Source organism: Artemia franciscana, chromosome 17 (genome assembly GCF_032884065.1).
Source record: "Artemia franciscana chromosome 17, ASM3288406v1, whole genome shotgun sequence".
Classification (NCBI taxonomy): Eukaryota; Metazoa; Arthropoda; class Branchiopoda; order Anostraca; family Artemiidae; genus Artemia; species Artemia franciscana.
In genome coordinates this window covers 8,014,668-8,027,421 of record NC_088879.1, presented here as the reverse complement: position 1 = coordinate 8,027,421, position 12,754 = coordinate 8,014,668, and the positions used below count along the sequence as shown (strand labels likewise).

At 35.1% G+C, this 12,754-nt stretch overlaps 1 protein-coding gene across 6 annotated transcripts in view; it reads left to right on the top strand.

Annotated features, from left to right (window-relative positions):
* The window catches only part of LOC136037778 (rho GTPase-activating protein 45-like), a 242,982-nt gene that overhangs the window by 4,146 nt on the left and 226,082 nt on the right, over nt 1-12,754 (top strand). For 3 of the 6 annotated variants that reach the window (XM_065720606.1, XM_065720604.1, XM_065720600.1), the window contains exon 1: nt 5,183-6,717. The exons of the other annotated variants lie outside the window; for them this stretch is intronic. The gene's annotated coding sequence lies outside the window, so the exon portion shown is untranslated. Of the gene's footprint in view, nt 1-5,182; nt 6,718-12,754 lie in introns of those variants that run through there. 6 annotated transcript variants of the gene reach the window in all.

Sequence of the window (12,754 nt, the reverse complement as noted above, 5' to 3'; positions counted from 1 at the left end):
GGACACTCCCCCTGTATTGAAAACAATGCATCCTAAGCATTCAGAAAGAAAAAAGTTAACCTATAAACTTACAAAAACAAAGCGATAGAAAAGAATACTAAGAAACATTGAATGACATGTAAAGAACGACATCGCAAAAAAATAATATTGCAACTGAATGAGACGCTTCTATAACAACACAGAAACAACTGGCAATAAAACAATTTAACTAGTTTAAAAATGACCTAATTATTTTACGTAGTAATTAATAAACGAAAATATTAAGCAATAATTGCGTAAGTAATTATCAAACAACTGACAATAAAACAATTTAACTACTTTAAAAATAAATTAATTATTTTATTGAGAAATAATCTTTTTATAGGCATCCAACAGAGCTATTCTCTTTGGTTTACATACTTTTTTTTATTTAATTTGACAGATAAAATTTTGCATGACTGACTTACAATTTTGACAATTGGTACGCATTTAAAATAGCGTCATAAACCGAATAAATAATCAAACCACCTGTATATCTTTTAATTGGCAAATATGCAAAAATGTGGTTATCTTTTCTGTAGATCATTTTGCAAAACCCTTATCTTTAGAATTAGGCGTCAAAATGGTCTTATACTGTAGGCTATAAGATGGCCAGGATGATTAAAGAAAAAAAAATAACAAAAACAAATGCTCTGTCAAAGAAAAATTCTTTTTCTTAGTTTTGTCATCGTAGACCTTTTCAGCCTTAGATATTTTATAAACCTGTCTAGAAAAATTACAGCCATCGGTCTTGACTCAAGAGGAGAGGAGTAATTTGGTATAGGGTAGAGGGGCTACTGCACCCAAGGACTCCAGTTAACTCCCTCCCCCAGCTGAAATTTAGCGTCTTCAAAACTCTTTTCAAAACTAAGATATGCCTATATTCAAGCATCCACAGAAACAGATTAATTTTATTTATTATACGTTTGCTTTTATGGTACTAGGCTATATGGCTCATATTCCATTGTTATTTTCATTTGAATCGGTAAAATTAAATCAAATTCACCCCCCCCCAGTATTTTGACAAAAATCCGCTACTACAGAGGTGCTGCTTCTATGCCCCTACATATCTGGGGATGTAGCATAAGCCTTTTTGCTTTACTTTAGCCTGTTTTTCAGTGGAAATGGAAAACTGTACATCCACTCACACATCTGATTCTATGTTAAAAGACTAACAATAAAAGAGCATCTCTTATCATGAATTCTGATGGAACTTTCAACATCCTCTACCATGTTGATTCTCATCAACGTGATGAACCGGAAAGCAGAAATTTTTCTTGATCATAAGCTTGAGAATTTTTGTCACACTTCAATATCCCAACAGTTCTTCAATTATTTTCAGCGAGATACCACAGACTATGCCACTGACAAGGAGCAGCGACATTTCTGTCGCACGGATTAGGACCATCCCGATTAAATTAAATAAATTTGACGTGCACTTTTACGGGTATCAGTTTTCCCTATTATATAGAATATATTACATAAAAATAATAACATTAACAAATTTCATCCAGCAATGTAAACTTAAAATAAATACATTTTTAATTTTTTTTACAGTTCCTAATTTATCCCTTACCACAAAAAAAAACAATTTGATTAATATTTCAAAATCTTTTTTTTTGTGTTCGTTTTGATGGTGACATTTTTTGATTAGCAAAATCGCCTATTATCAGGTCCTGCTGTCGCAGATATTGCACCAGTATAGACGATTTTCTGCCTACTTTATTCAAGTCCTATTCCACTTATCGCGTTCATATAACTTTGCATCTGGTAATGCAACATAATATGAGCATTTTTGTTTTAGTTTATTTTTTTTTCAGTTGAAAGGAAAAAATTGTACATGCACTCACCCGCACAACGTTACCACGTTGATAACGTGATGATCCAGAAAGTGTAATTATTTACTGATGATAAGCATGGGAATTTTTGTCACACTTCATTTTTTAACGGCTTTTCAATAACTTTAAACAGAAGTATTAAACACTATAGCACTGGAAGGCACTGATGCTGTCTGATGTATAGACCAGTGTAGCCGACTTACTGCGGCCGACCTCTACTTAAGTCTTACGCACTTTGTCACATTCTACGTTAGCACCCCCAAGATTTTGATAGTGTAAATTAATCACAAAAATGAAATGATAGTTTTAAGATTAGGGAGAATCTCGGCTTCTTTTGAAAAAAGATTCATGATCTCAATGGGTTCTTACAGGGCCGTATTTAGGATTTTTGTTCGGGGAAGGGGGTTACACAAAAACTTTATAAGAGGCATCGACAATTTGTTTAAATCCAATTTTGCCCTGTTTTTACGAGTCAAAGAAACATTTGGGGAGGGGGTCAAACCCCTAATCCCCTGGATACGACCTTGGGTCATTACTATGTATGAGATTGCCCTAGCAACAATACTATTATTAACAGGGCATTGTAAAGCATATCATACGAATGACTTTGCCCACAACATTTACATGCACATAGCAGAATCGATAGCGAATATTTCGTTTGGATGACTAAGGAGCATTAGCAAGACTTTTACTTAGGGGGGAGGGAATGAAAAGGACAAAATATACAACCATTTGAATAAGAAGTGCGTATAAGTTAAGGAAAATTTAAGATTTTGGTTGGCCCGAGTTCTGAACCTTCTCCATTCCTGTATACTTACCTGGGGGTGACTTGCCTTGGCTCAAGTCCTTCGTACCCTGTCACCTCCTAAGTTCAAGCCTCTTGGAATCTAGTTGTAGAGCATAACCTGAGCCTCTACTCTTGAAAAGTCAATTGTCAAATCAGCAAGCGAACCATCAAAATTTTATCTTGCTGTATATTCAGATTTCTAAGTCTAATTTTGGCTGAGCATCTTTTGATTGATAATTTGATACTCAGGTAGGCGCGGTAATTCAAAAGACGCTACATTATTTCTTTGTGATATGTATTTCTATTTTATGTCTTGTGTTTTATACGTTATTATTTTATATCTTTTATATTTTATATCTTATCGTACAAATTAATGTTATGTCTTCCTTTCTCCGTCACAGAAATCTTTTGAAAACGAGCATTTGAAATAAATGTCATTCTCGCGTAATTAATGTCTAAAAGATGTTAAAAAAGGAAAAGAAAAAAAACAGCCCAAACAGTCTTTTTGAGTTTTTCTTCGCTATCCTGAATTATTGGCGGCATAACCTACCACCTTTTGAATTGTTGCAGTAGAGGTTTCGTTTTGATTGTGAAATGGGCTGTCTTTTTGCTAAGTGAGATTGTCAAAAATTTCAACATCAGAAACACGCACCAATTTACTTTTGTCACTCTGGGACACAGTTTTTTGTTCTTGTGTGACATGAATGTGAATAACCAATTGTCTATTTTTATTTTGGATTATCACGATCATAGGGAGGTGGGTGGGCAAAAGGGAATTCAAATTACCGAAAACTGACGTTTCAATTGAATCTTTTAGGAAGGGTTATCTAATCAGGAGATTGTGGGGATGGGGCAAAGGCCTTTTTTCAAATACTTCCTCAAAATTATCTACCTCTTCTTACCCTCTCCTGCGGGAGAGGATGTAACAATCGCGTACTTTATTAGAGGAAGACCCACTATTAGCTATTTGTATGGATTTTCTCAATATGGGAATTGAGGGGGGTTTAGCTTTCGCAAACAATTTCGAGCAAACGATTCCGGATTTTTTCTAACTTTCCTTGGTTTTCTAAACGATTATACAATGCTTGGTACTTGTGTATTATCCCGACAGCACTAATAAGTTGAAATTAGGTTAATCTCAAGGAAATATACCAATTTATGATGATGAATATGATGAAAAAATATATGACGAAAATGTAAAACTTTAGAAACAAAATTATGGAAACTACAAAAGAAAATTATGGAAAGCAGGCCACCCAGAACACATTATATTAAATACCTAACCTAACCAACTTTTAAATATTTAATTGAAATATCCGTGCATAGTATTTGATCTCATTCAGGCTAAGCTAATTATACACGATTACAGATAGAGAAACCGGTTTTATTCAGATCAAGATCTTGAGTGTGGTCGGGATAATACACAAGTATCCAATGCTTTTTTTAAGTTTATGCCTACCCTCTCCTCTCAACATCAGCCCCTATTGTAAAGCAAGTGTTTGTGCTTATGCCTTCTAGAGTCCTCCTAAATGATGGTTCTACCCTATAGTCCCTTTCTTACACCCCGGTGAAACATGTGACCTAGGGGCCTCATTCAATCCTACAGATTCTCAAAACAGTACGTGATAATGAGCAATAAGGAAAAAGTGGCAATTGTCTATAGTAATCAGCCCGAAATTTTGAAAACAGCGGCTGCATCAAAATAATCTAATTTTATGTGTTTCTAAATATGTAGTTATTTTGTTTAAAAATAGTTGCAAAAAGCTAATTGCATAAGACCGTTCTCATACTTTTCTGACAAGTAGAAAGTTTCCCTAGTACTTTACTTATAGTATATTAGGGTATAGCAGATATTCTTCGGTAATTTACGTTTTTTATTTACTCGTTGTCTTTCTTTTTTTTGGCCATGCACAGTAGGGGAAGGTCACCAGGTTCGAACCCCCCACCCCAGGAATTTTGTTTGACTCATAAAAGCACTACAAAAAAACAAACATAAAAACTATTTTTTCATGTGTTTTTCTATGTTTTGTACTCGCCCCTCCTGAAAAATTAACCCATCCCCATATCAAAAATCCTAGATACGCCCTTAGAAAGTGAACTCTTGTCTTGGAAGTACAAGTTTAACTTGAGTATAAAGAGCAGCAGGCTGGAGGGGTGTTTCCTTTCGCATTGATGCAGTTTATGTTTTTTTCTAAGTATTACTGTCACTCTTTACTATCAGGTAAAAACTTTGGTACTTGTATGATAAACCCTCTACCGCTCAAGTTGTTCATTCATTGACGCATTATAGAACTCTTTTTTTCTTCTTCTTTCGCTAGTTTCTTTCAGCTTAGCGTGAGACAAGACAGAGAGAAGTGACAGAATAGATGGAAAATACATAATTAGGGCTATATATTAGGGAGGGTTTAGGTAAAGTATTTGGACAGTGTGAATTTAGAAAACAATTCTTACTACATAACATGCAGAATAATTGTATCTAACGCTTCAGGCATGCAGACTTAATATGCTTCACCCCCCCCCAATGTGCAAATATATTGCCCAAATTTGTTTTTAAAGCATTGTACTTTATATTACTTTGGTATATTTCATTAGGATTTAGTGTCAGAGAAACAATAGAAGAATATTAGGTAGGGGGTATATCAAACATGTACCAAAACTTTCGTTCTCTTTATTTAAATAAGGCCACTAACCAGAGTTCAACCGCTCAAGTTGTTCATTCATTGACGCATTATAGAACTCTTTTTTTCTTCTTCTTTCGCTAGTTTCTTTCAGCTTAGCGTGAGACAAGACAGAGAGAAGTGACAGAATAGATGGAAAATACATAATTAGGGCTATATATTAGGGAGGGTTTAGGTAAAGTATTTGGACAGTGTGAATTTAGAAAACAATTCTTACTACATAACATGCAGAATAATTGTATCTAACGCTTCAGGCATGCAGACTTAATATGCTTCACCCCCCCCCAATGTGCAAATATATTGCCCAAATTTGTTTTTAAAGCATTGTACTTTATATTACTTTGGTATATTTCATTAGGATTTAGTGTCAGAGAAACAATAGAAGAATATTAGGTAGGGGGTATATCAAACATGTACCAAAACTTTCGTTCTCTTTATTTAAATAAGGCTACTAACCAGAGTTCAATAGATTTATCATCTATTGAATTTGAATTTGAAAGAAATATCCTGTTTGAAAAACCGCAGCCAAACCGAATGAAAAACCAAGTGAATTTATCTTTTTGTATCATCATACTAAAAAGTCATGGTAATAGTGCTGTGATTGAGTACAGTGCTTAACTGACGTGTGAAAAATTCAACCTAAATAGTTCTTTTTATACCCTGCATGCTAAGGTTTTGAAACTCTCATAATGACAAATATTTCTTCTCCTTCAAAGTGAAGACTTACAGTGACTGATTTCAGCTTAATTAAATGAGTGGTTGAGCTGCCAAATTAATTAACTTGCTAAAAATGTTGAAAGAAAAGGAATAAAAAATAAAGTGTGTAAACGTATTTAATAATAATAATAAAAAGCGCTTTTGAAAACGAGCGCATTTGAGCGTGGCTCGTGAGACTGCTCAAATAGTCTCAAAAATGTTTACAATATTACAAAAATATAGCCTATAAAAATAAATACAATACATTTATTTATCTTCAAAAAAATACACTGGTTAAACGCTATATAAATCACTCGGCAAATACATTTCAGAAATCTTAAGACCAAATTCAGTGAGTTAAAACTAATGACCGGCTCTGCTTGATATATTATTGTAACAGAGCAAAATCAAACAAATTACTCAGCTGCCAAATTGATTAGCTAAAAAAAAAGATTAAAATGAAAGGAATATAAATTTTTGTATCCACCATTAACACTTTTTAGAATGAACGAATTTGAGTGTGAGGCTGCTCAAATTGTCTTGAAAATTATATATGTTACCGTGAATGTCCGAAATCTGCTTAATGTCAACACTAACCGGTGAATGTTCGAAATTCCTTACTCTCTACTTGGATTCAATTAGCTTTGCGAGTTAGCTTTTTCAGTCTCATGAAAGCTATGATGGCAAAAGTGAAAGTTAGGTTAGATTATGTTAGTTTAGGCTATGTTAGGTTAACTTAGACTAGGTTAGGTTACATTTTGTTCTGAATATCAGAAATGAATTAAAAACTAACTTAGGCTAACATAACCTCGTCTAACCAGACCTGATTCAATCAGGTCTGAATCCGTCATCATCAAATCCAGTCATCATGGATTTGACATCATGGATCATTGACATCATCCAGACATCACATCACACCACATCACATCACATCACATCACATCATTGACATCATCCAGACATCATGGATCATCAAATCCAGTCATCACCGTCATCATGAATCCAGACCGAATCCGTCATTATCAAACTTTGTATTCACGTGGTAATTAAAACAGCGTATGTGTCGTAACCTGGGAACAGCTTTGGGAAACAATCTGAAACTTTTAAGGATTTTGGATGACCAATTGCCCCAAATCGTGACTTTAGATACGGGACAGAGGAGAAGGGCATAAATATTTGGTCTCAAATCTGTTCATGGGCCCTTATTAGACAAGAATCTGTTCCTGGTGAAGTAATAATGTAGAACCAAAAAAAAAAAAAAAAAAAGTGTACGCCTAGGTTATCAAACAGTGTATCCGCATTATCTTAGAAACGGCTTAGGGAATTGAGTTAAAATATCCAGGGGGCTATAGGGTACCAAGAGGATCTCGTATTTTGACTTCGGGGGAGGGGCAGAGGTAAATCAAAAGAAACTATACATCCAGTCATCAAAATCGCATCTCTTACATCTTGGGAGCAACAGGTTAGACTGAAACTTTCAGAGTATTAGTGATAGAGAGGAGGCAAAGATCTTTCAATTTTTGCGGTTAGAGGGAGGAGATGTGGGAGCAAGGAATGTATGTGTCTTCAAACCATCTAACATTTTTGAAATATTAGTCAAAGTGGAGCTTTGAACCTTCTCACAGTGAAGTAGGGAGATAAATAAAAATACAGTGTATCACACAAACTATCAAAATAGCTGGTCAGCAAGGGAGCTTAAAATACATTAGGCCTACTTGGAGAAAGGAAAAATGATATAAGAGCATTTTTATCTCCTGTTGGTTTTGTCTCCTATTTGTCAAAAAGCCTCGGCAATTTCTCTTGAAAGCTTGAATCTTATACTCCTAAGATGGAGCCAAATTTTTTTTTCGATCATCTAGGACCTGGTGCGTACGCAGGGGGGGGGGCACGGGCCCCCCCGAAATTTTGTGAAATGTTTAATTTCCCCATGTTTTCTTGGGATTTCTGGCAAAAATAGGACATTTATTAAGAATCTAGATACATTTGTGAAGCCTTTTTTGGAGTACTTCACAGCATACAATTATCCGGTCAAGTCACTGCCCAATTACTAATCCATTTTCTGTCTAACTTTTTACCCTCTTTGAAGTAATTAGCAATTGTACTGTTATTTTTTTTAAAGAGAGTTTGATTTCCACAGCAAAATAGAATTATCCTTGATATTAGGGCGTTTATCCTCCCTTTTCAGGATAAAGTACAGCTTTTAATGGATCAATTTTGGAAACTATCATTTTCATTAAAATCCACGTTTTTGCAATAGAATAACTACCCCCCACAGCACCCATATTGCACTATTAACCCTAAAATTTCTCTTTCGGTGGGATATAATAGATTAATCACTGGTTCTAAATGGCTATGAACATAACCTGAGCCTAAAACGTACTTTTGAGGCTTCAGTCTTCTTCCCCCCCATCCGCTACAATACTACAGATTAAAGTTAATCTGTATTTTCCGATATACGTGCTTTTTGCATTACTAAATAAAAAAAGTGCTACTAACCACGAAAAAAATTCCTGTGTACGTGCCTGCCTAGGACTCATAATATTTTATTTAGTACAGTTACTTGACTTTGAATAATCATTTAAGACCAAATGAACAAAAGACGCATAAAACAGAGAAGCATAAAAACAGGCGTTGTATTCCCTCCCTCTAATTAGCTTTGAAACAGCATTCTTAACTTTCTTGCTCATGAGGAACCCTGTGCAGAAAACAAAATTTAAAGCTTACTTTCGGTTGCGCCGGTAGGTCGTGTCCTTAAAGGGCCCAGCATTTGGTTCACGTTTGATAGGTTTGTAACCTACAGGGCATATAGACAGGGCTAGGTAAACCTGAATTAAAACGAAGATATTTTAAAGGTTGGTTGTATCTATAGATAAATAAATATATATTGCTATGCAAGCATCTTCGGGCACGAAAAAAAAAACACACTTACGGACATAGTAAAAACGGGGCTAGGTGTTTATCCCCCTGGAAAATACCCTCCTCGGAAAATACTTCAAAAGAAAATACCCTCCCCCCAAGGAAAATGCCTCCCTGGAAAATGCATTCTCCTCCCGAAACATACCTCTCACGGCCGGTTTGTCTCCGACCACTTTCGACTTATAAGAAAAGGACCACAACTCTCAATTTCTGATTGAATGAACATCCTCCGAAGTTTCTACGACTATGAGGTGGAGGTAGGGATGAAGAAGGGGCAGTCCGAATCCTATAAAGAATAAATTCTGTTCATTTTGGGGTTAAATGTTATTCTTTACTTTCATAATAACAACGTAGACCAGAAATACTCCCAGAAATCAAGAGGGATTTAATATTTTGATGCGATTTTTAAAGCTTTTGTACCCACCCCGCTTCAAAAAATAAACACCCAATAAAAAGTCCTGGATACGGTCCTGGGGATTATACATCAATTTCTACCCCTCTCCCTCCCTCGTTTCTCCCTTAGGACTAATTCTGCATTTATCTTAGGGCTCAATGTGAGTTAGGATATTTTGGCATTAAAATGTACCCTTTGAGGTACCTCCCTCCTTCCCTGAATAACCTAAATTTTTTTTAGGTCGAAACGAATTTCACTGTCCTGGGAAACAAATTTCACCAGGTAAATTCCCTGGTGTTTTACAATTCAAAACATTTGCATATAAGGGCTTTAAACCTCTACAATGGGTTTCTCTTTTGTACCCCCCCCCCACTAGTAAAATAAACCCCCAAACAAAAGTCCAGGATACGGTCCTGGGGATTATTCATCAATTTCTACCCCTCTCCCTCCCTCGTTTCTCCCTTAGGACTAATTCTGCATTTGTCTAAAGGCTCAATGGGAGCCAGGATCTTTTGGCATTAAAATATACCCTTTGAGATATCTCCCTCCCACCCTGACTAACCTAAATGTTTGTTAGGTCGAAACAAATTTCACTGTCTTAGGTAAATTCCTTGTTGTTTTGCAATTCCAAACATTTGCACATAAGGGCTTTAAACCTCTACAATGGGTTTCTCTGCTTGTTTTGTAGTTATTGCATAGTATTTTGTGACTATTGAAAACAAACATATTTTAAGCATTTTCTTTTTTGTATCTATCAAACAGTTCGTGGTAACGAACTGTAGTAAGGAGCGACCCGGCTCAATAGTAACCAAAACTCTAAAAAATGGAATTTTGATACCAATAGCTACATCAAAAGAATCGCATTTTAATGCTGATTCCAAATATATAAGTTTCATCAACTCACCAAGTCAAGTCATTTATTCATATCCATCAAAAGTTACGAGCCTGAGAAAATTTACCTTATTTTAGAAAATAGGGGAAAACACCCCCTAAAAGTCACTGAATCTTAACAAAAATCACACCATCAGATTAAATGTATCAGAAAATCCTATTGTAGAAGTTTCAAGCTCCTATCTACAAGAATGTGGAATTTTGTATTTTTTTGCCAGGAGGCAGATCACGGATGCGTGTTTATTTGTCTGTTTGTTTTTTTTGTTGTCTTTTTTCCCAGGGGTGATTGTATCGACCCATTGGTCCTAGAATATTGCGAGAGGGCTCATTCTAATGGAAATGAAAAGTTCTAGTATCCTTTTAAGTGACCAAAAAATTCTGAGATAGCCATTTTATTCAACCTAGTCGAAAAACATTATAACTAGGTCTTTGGGGACGAATTACTCCCCCATAGTCCCCGTGGGAGGGGCTACAAGGTACAAACTTTGACCATTGCTTACATAAAGTAATGGTTATTGGGAAGTTTACAGACGTTTTCAGGGGGATTTTTTGGCTGGGGGAGGGGTTGAGAAGAGAGGGATATGTCGGGGGAACTTTCCATCGAGAAACTTGTCACGGAGGAAGAAAATTTCCATGAAGGAAGCTCAGGATTTTCTAGCATTATCTAAAAAAAAAACAATGAAAAAACAAATATGAAAAAATTTTTTCAACTGGAAGTAAGGAGCAGCATTAAAACTTAAAACAAACAGAACTTATTACGCATATGAGGGGCTCACCTCCTCCTAATACCTCGCTCTTTGCGCTAAAGTATTTTTTGTAATTTCAACTATTTATTCTACGGCTTTTGTGATTCAGGGGGTCATTCTTAAGGAATTGGGACAAAATTTAAGCTTTAGTGTAAAGAGCGAGGTACTCACGAGGGGGTGAACCCCCTCATATATGTAATAAAAACATGAGAATAAAGAAGTTCGTTACGTAAGCTAATTTGTAAGTTACGTATATCTTTTACTAATAAAAACATTCGTAAAAAATCAAAAGATCTAGTTGGCTTTTTAAGTAACCAAAAATCGGAGGACAACTAGGCCTCCTCTCCTGCTCGTTTTATTCTCAAAATCATTCGATCAAGACCATGAGAAAGCCATTTAGCGAAAAAAATAAATATGCAAATTTCGGTTTAATTATTCATCTGCGGAGAGCCAAAATCCAAACATGCATTGATTCAAAAACGTTCAGAAATTAAATAAAAAAATAAGTTTTTTTAAAACTTTAAAACTTATAACGAACAGAAATTACTTCGTATATGAAAGGGGCTGCTTCCTCATCAACGCCTCGCTCTTTACGCTAAAGCTTTTACTGTTTTAAAAAGTAGAGATGAGAGAAATAGTCAAACTTTAGCGTAAAGAGCGGGGCGTTGATAAGGAATCAGCCCCTTTCATATACGAAGTAATTTATGTTCGTTTCAAGTGTTGATGTAGCTCCTTACTTTCAGTTAAAAAAATTGTTTTGTTGTTTAATAACAATAAAAACCGACAATTGCTTAGATTTTAATGAGTCATTATTACCTTTAAAAAATTCTGTTTACTTCAATTAACTATTACAAGTTACATCATCCACTGCTGATGATGAACACTGTATATGTGTTCGAAATATCCAGTTAAATAATTTTATATCTATTCACTGTCAATAAAAAGGTATCATCCCTATTTTGAACTGTTTTACTTTCGTCATCTTTATTATTGCAGATTTTTGTCAATATTTTGACAAATAAAACCAAATTGTTTAAAAGACGTATCGTTTTCAATAAAACACAAATAGCCCTTACAGGGTTTGAGAAAAGGGGGAATAGTACTACTTCTGTTCGCAAAGAATGATTGGTCGTATGATATAATATTTTTCCTCTGTTATTATTGATGTTATGAAAAATTACAACACACTGCTAAAAAAAAAAAAAAACGTTTTCAGTAAAGTGTAAATGACAGTCTAGCCTTTATAATGTTTTGGGGGGAGTAGCACTGCTCTTGTTTTTGGCAGCCTACTTAAACTTTTCAACAATCCCATATTTTCTTTATCTCCGAAAGCATCCCAAAGTGTAATTAACACCAAAGGTCTTAATTAAACTACGCTTGTGACCGCTCATTCGTCAGTAGGTCGGTTCTATAGCACTAAATAAGTAGTAAAGATCATCCTGCCCAAAAATTTAACTGGTTTTGTCCAAAGTTGCCATATAAGTCAAAATTTTAATTTTACAGTCTGAAATACCCCATAAATTTTACTCTTAGAGCCCCATTGTGGGGGGCAATCGACTTTAGACGCGAATTTATGCGACACATCCATTTGAAAAAGGACCCTTTTTATTTGGCGATAAAATCCGGTTTTGGGGTAGTTTTTTTATCGTTAGTGTATTATACACGATCACCTTTAAATTGTCCTTTTTCTGCAGATTTTGAAATGATAAATCTTAACTTGCAAAACTTCAAGTTACTCGGGTTAAAAATAAATGCTGTGTTTCATTGCACCTGACTCATGACTTCAAAAA